General features: G+C 41.3%; 1 protein-coding gene across 1 annotated transcript in view; it reads left to right on the top strand.

Annotated features, from left to right (window-relative positions):
* The window catches only part of WDR89 (WD repeat domain 89), a 56,523-nt gene that overhangs the window by 1,561 nt on the left and 48,701 nt on the right, over positions 1–6,261 (top strand). Inside the window, exon 2 of the mRNA XM_011978285.1 lies at positions 369–477. The gene's annotated coding sequence lies outside the window, so the exon portion shown is untranslated. The remainder of the gene's footprint in view (positions 1–368; positions 478–6,261) is intronic.

Genomic DNA, 6,261 nt, shown 5'->3' with positions numbered 1-6,261 from the left:
GTCCCCGGGATGGGCAGCCCTCTCGACGAGCGGCGACGCCGTGGTTGAGTCTAGAAAGCTAAAGTCGCTGGACATGTATCGCAGGAGCTAGGAGGGACGTGGGAGGTCTGGTCGGAGTGTGCACGTGTTGGAGGTCTCGCCTCGCAGTGGGAGTCACCGGGTCAAACCTGCTGGCCCTGGCCAAAGAACCTTCTGCGGGTGAGGCTGCTGTTGCCGTTGCTGTTCCCAGCACTTCCTCTGGGGCATTTTTCAGTAAAAAAGCCAAACGCCCTTGTTCATTTTCAGGGGAAGACGTGTTTCCTCCTGCTCTTCACTCTCCGCGGATACTCTCTCCACCACCGTCTGAGTTTAGTATAATCCTTTCGTAGGCCAGAAAGCAGATTTTCTCTTGGGAAGAGACGTCCCGTAGTATGGGATTTGGTAGGATACCAGCAACTGGTTTATTATATCGTTTAAACCACATGGTTATCTAAAGAGGTAGGTACTGTGAGTGTTCTCATTTTCACGGGAAGAAGCGGTGTTAGACGTTACTCATTCTTGTGTTTTCTTTAGCTTGTCTCTGCCAAAATGCAGCCTTCAGCTTCCATAGATGTAAAATTAAAAGATGGTGTAACTTGTAAAATGTTGCTCCTGTTTTTCTTTCTTTTCTTTTCTTTTTCGTGATGGAGCTTCACTCTGTCGCGCAGGCGGGAGTGCAGTGGGGCGATCTCGGCTCACTGCAACCTCCGCCTCCCGGGTTCAAGCGATTCTCCAGCCTCAGCATCCCGAGTAGCCGAGTTTATAGGCTTTTGGCACCACGACCGGCTAATTTTTGTGTTTTTAGTAGAGTCGGGGTTTCACCATTCTGGTCAGGCTCCTGACCTCAGGAGATTCACCCGCCTTTGTCTCCCGAAGTGCCGGGATTATAGGCGTGAGCCACCGTGCCCGGCCGTTTTCTTTAGTAATTTGAAATTACTTAAAAAGTCAATAAAAGCTTGGCCGAGTAAAACAGTAGTGACTTTACTTTTTGAAATTGTTTAAAAAGTCACTAAAAGCTATGGCCGAGTAAAACAGTAGTAACTTGCAGTCAAGTACGGTTTAAGTGAGAAATCCTCTGAAACATTTATGGACCACTTATCTTTTTGCTGAGTATTCAGGAAAGTATTCCCTGTGAGTGCAGCTATGTTACGTATCTGGTTTGTATTCTTACCTTAGATTGCTGTAGCTATTGTAAAGCAAAAGTAAAATCAAGCCCATGTAAGTACGTTGTGGGTTCTTGTCTCTCACTTTGTATTATGATCCATGCAGGGTGTTTCTCCAGACGGGACTGCGGTGGCGCAGTCTTAGCTCACTGCAGCCTCGAACTTCTGGGCTCAAGTGATCCTCCTGCCTCAGCCTCCCAAGTGGCAGGGATTACACACGAGCCACTGTGCCAAACCCATGAAGTTTTTGAGTTGTGTTTTTGTACTGAAGTCATGACTACTTTTTCTGCGACTGACACTATGAACTACAAATACGACTGAAGATACTACTGCTTTTTTGCTTTTTCCCTATGTGCTTTAAAGAACTACATTTTCAGTGATTTCTGTGTATTTAAGATCTTTTCATTTACTCAGTAGAAAATACAGGAGAATTTTGATAAATCTGAACTGGAATGGTCTTTATGTTAATTCTGTTCAGTATTTTAGGGCAGATTATGTACAGATATTGCTAAACTGTCAGAAGGCTGTATTTAGTTCATATAGCTACTGTCACAAATTACAACAAATTTAGTGACTTCAAATGACACACATTTATTCTTTCTGCCTTTGTTTCTTTTTTTTTTTCCCCTTTGGTGAAAAGTACACACTCAAGAAAGGGGAGTGCAGATGTACTCAAGAGAGTCACCTCTTCCTTTTTTTTTTTTTTTTTTGTAGATATGAGGTCTCACTATGCTGCTTAGGCTGGTCTCAAACTCCTGGGCTCAAGCAGTCCTTCCACCTTGGCCTCCCAAAGTTCTGGCATTACTGGCATGAGCCACCATGCCCAGCCTCATTTATTCTCTTTTAGTTCTGGAGGTCAGAAGTATGAAATCAGTTTCACTGGGCTAAAGTCAAAGTGTTGCAGGCCCAATTCCTTCTGGAGGCTCTGAGAGGAAGATCCATTTCCTTACCTTTTTCAGCTTGTAGTGGCTGCCTGTCTTCCTTGGCTTGTGGCTCTTTTCCACACAGCACATCACTCTATCATCATATCACTTTCTCATCTGTAGTCACATCTCCCTCTGCCTCTCTTATGAGGACACTTATATTAAGGACCCCCCAGATAATCAGGGATACTCTTTCCATCTCAAGATACTTTTGTAAAGCCCCTTTTTTCATATCATGAAACAGTCATAGGTTCCAGGAATTAAGACCTATGTATCTTTGAGGGCCAATGTTCAACCTACCACAGGAAGGTATAAAGAAGAGTAAAACATCCTATGCCGTAAAGTTTCATAGGGACTATAAGAGAAAAAGAAATTCACAGTAAATGGTTGCTGAGTTAAGACATTTTTATTCCTGTGAAAATACCTAAGTCACCATAGGTTGGAGCTTCTCCAACTTCCACTGGAATATCTTTAATAACAAAGGTAAATGAATATTCCTGTGATATTTGGAAACAAAGCCTAAATTAATGCTTTAGAAGAGTAAAATTTCTTTGAATTCTAATCTTATAATTTAAAATTGTTTGTGACTTCTGCATTCAGTTTTATATGTTCATAGTTGATGCGTTTTGAATTATATCAAAGCATTGCTGTTCTAGAGAAGAGACTGTTTATTCTGTAGTTTCATTACTATTTTACTTTTAAATTTCTTTTTAGAGTTGGGGGTCTCACTATGTTACCTATGCTGGACTCAAACTCCTGGGCTCCAGTGATGTTTCCACCTAAGCCCCCTGAGTAGTTGGGACTATGGGCATGCAACACAGTGCCCAGCTAATGTAGCTTCTTGTAATTTTCCTTTTTGGAGGGGGCAGTGACTTTTTTAAAAAAATTATTTTTTGGCCAAGCACGGTGGCTCACGCTTGTAATCCCAGCACTTCGGGAGGCCGAGGCAGGTGGATCACCTGAGGTCAGGAGTTTGAGACCAGCCTGGCTAACATGGCGAAACCCTGTCTCTACTTAAATTACAAAAGTTAGCCGGGGATGATGGTGCGTGCCTGTAGTCCTAGCTACTAGGGGGGCTGAAGCAGGAGGATCACTTGAACCTGGGAGGTGGAGGTTGCAGTGAGCCGAGATCGTACCACTGCACTCCAGCCTGGGCAACAGAGGGAGACTGTTTAAAAAAAAAAAATTATTTTTCCATAAGTTATTGGGGTACAGGTGGTATTTGGTTATATGAGTAAGTTCTTTAGTGATGATTTGTGAGATTTTGGTGTACCTGAGCAGTATACACTGCACCATATTTGTAGTCTTTTAATCCCTTGACCCCCCACCCCCGGCCAAGTCCTCAAAGTCCATTGTATCATTCTTACGCCTTTGTGTCCTCATAGCTTAGCTCCCACATATCAGTGAGAACATATAATGTTTGGTTTTCTATTCCTGAGTTACTTCACTTAGAATAATAGTCTCCAATCTCATCCAGGTCATGGCAAATGCTATTAATTCATGCCTTTTTATGGCTGTGTAGTATTCCATTATATATACACACATGTGTATACACACACACACATCCCACAGTGTCTTTATCCACTTGTTGATTGATGGGCATTTGGGTTGGTTCCATGATTTTGCAGTTGTGAATTGTGCTGCTATAACCATGCGTGTGCAAGTATCTTTTTCAAATAATGACTTTTTTTCCTCTGGGTAGATACCCAGTAGTGGGATTGCTGGATCAAATGTTAGTTCTACTTCTTAATTCTTTAAGGAATCTCCATACTGGTTTCCATAGTGGTTGTACTAGTTTGCATTCCCACCAGTAATGCAGAAGTGTTCCCTGTTTACTGTATCCATGCCAGCATCTACTGTTTTTTGATTCTTCAATTATGGCCATTCTTGCAGGAGTGTGGTGGTATCACTTTGTGGTGTCGATTTGCATTTCCCTGATGATTAGTGATGCTGAGCATTTTTTTCATAGGTTTGTTGGCCATTTGTGTATCTTCTTTTGAGAATTGTCTCTTCATGTCCTTAGCCTACCCACATTGTGATGGGCTTGGTTTTTTCTTACTGATTTGAGTTCGTTGTAGATTCTGGATTAGTCCTTTGTCAGATGTATAGATTGTGAAGATTTTCTCCCACTCTGTGGGTTGTCTGTTGACTCTGCTCACTGTTCCTTTTGCTGTGCAAAGTCTCTTTAGTTTAATTAGGTCCCAGGTATTTATCTTTGTTTTTATTGCATTTGCTTTTGGGTTCTTGGTCATGAAATCCTTGCCTAAGCCAATGTCTAGAAGGGTTTTTCCAATGTTACCTTCTAGAATTTTTAGTTTCAGGTCTTAGGTTTAAGCCCTTAATCTATCTTGAGTTTATTTTTGTATAAGGTGAGAGATGAGGATCCAGTTTAATTTTTCCTACATGTGGCTAGCCAATTATCCCAGCACCATTTGTTGAAAAGGGTGTCCTTTCCCCACTTTATGTTTTTGTTTGCTTTGTCGAAGATCAGTTGGCTGTAAGTATTTGGGTTTGTTTCTGGGTTCTCTATTCTCTTCCATTGGTCTGTGTGCCTATTTTTATACCAGTGCCATGCTGTTTTGGTGACTGTGGCCTTATAGTATAGTTTGAAATCAGTTAGTGTGATGCCTCCAGATTTGTTCTTTTTGCTTAGTCATGCTTTGGCTTTGCAAGCTCCTTTTTGGTTCCATATGAATTTTAGGATTGTTTTTTCTAGTGCTGTGAAGAATGATGGTGGTACTTTGATGGGGATTGCGTTGAATTTATACATTGCTTTTGACAGCATGGTCTTTTTCACAATACTAATTCCACCTGTCCATGAACATGGGATGTGTTTCCATTTGTTTGTGTCGTCTATGATTTCTTTCAGCAGTGTTTTGTAGTTTTCCTTGTAGAGGTCTTTCAACTCCTTTGTTAGGTATATTCTTTTTTTGCTTCTTCTTTCTTTTTTGAGATGGAACCTTGCTCTGTTGCCCAGGCTAAAGTGCAGTGGCACGATCTCGACTCACTGCAACCTCCACCTCCTGGGTTTGAGCAGTTCTCCTGCATGAGCCTCCCAAGTAGCTGGGCCTACAGGCGTGCACCACCACACTTGGCTGATTTTTTGTATTTTTGATAGAGATGGGGTTTCACTATGTTGACCAGGCTGGTCTCGAACTCCTGACCTCAAGTAATCCACGTGCCCTGGCCTCCCAAAGTGCTGGGATTACAGGCTTGAGCCACAGCCCAGCCTGTTAGGTGTATTTCTAAGTTTTTTGTTTTTGGGTTTTTTTTGCAGCTATTGTGAAAGGGGTTGAGTTCTTGATTTGATTCTCTGCTTGGTTGCTATTGACTGTATAGAAGAGCTACTGATTTGTGTACATTAATCTTGTATCCAGAAGTTTTGCTGAATTCTTTTATCAGTTCTGGGAGCTTTCTGGAGGAGTCCTTAGAGTTTTCAAGGTAATTGACCATGTCTTCAGCAAACAGTGACCGTCTGACTTCTCCTTTACTGATTTGGATGCCCTTTATTTCTTTATGTTGTCTGATTGCTCTGGCTAGGACTTCCAGTGCTATGTTGAGGTGGAGTGGTGAGAGTGGGCATCCTTGTCTTGTTCCAGTTCTCAGAGGGAATGCTTTCAACTTTTCCCCATTCAGTATTATGTTGGCTGTGGTTTGTCATAGATGGTTTTTATTACATTAAGGTATGTCCCTTATATGCTGATTTTGCTGACAGTTTTAATCATAAAATGATGCTGGATTTTGTCAAATGCTTTTTCTGCATCTATTGAGATGATCATGTGATTTTTGTTGTTAATTCTGTTTATGTGGTGTATCACATTTATTGACTTGTGTATGTTAAACCATCCCTGCATCCCTGGTATGAAACCCACTTGATCATGGAGGATTATCTTCTTGATATGTTGTTGGATTCAGTTAGCTAGTATTTTGTTAAGGATCTTAGCATCTATGTTCATCAAGGATATTGGTCTGTAGTTTTGTTTTTTTGTTATGTCCTTTCCTGGTTTTGGTATACTGGCTTCATAGAATAAATTAGGGAGAGTTCCTTTGTTATCTTGTAGAATAGTGTCAAAAGGATTGGTACCAATTCTTTGAATGTCTGGTAGAATTCTGCTGTGAATCCATCTGGTCCTGAATTTTTTTTTTTTTTTTTTTTT

This window comes from Mandrillus leucophaeus, unplaced genomic scaffold (assembly GCF_000951045.1).
Source record: "Mandrillus leucophaeus isolate KB7577 unplaced genomic scaffold, Mleu.le_1.0 Scaffold192, whole genome shotgun sequence".
Lineage (NCBI taxonomy): Eukaryota > Metazoa > Chordata > Mammalia > Primates > Cercopithecidae > Mandrillus > Mandrillus leucophaeus.
Note: the sequence above shows the minus strand (reverse complement) of the source record. Positions and strands in the feature narration are given on the sequence as shown.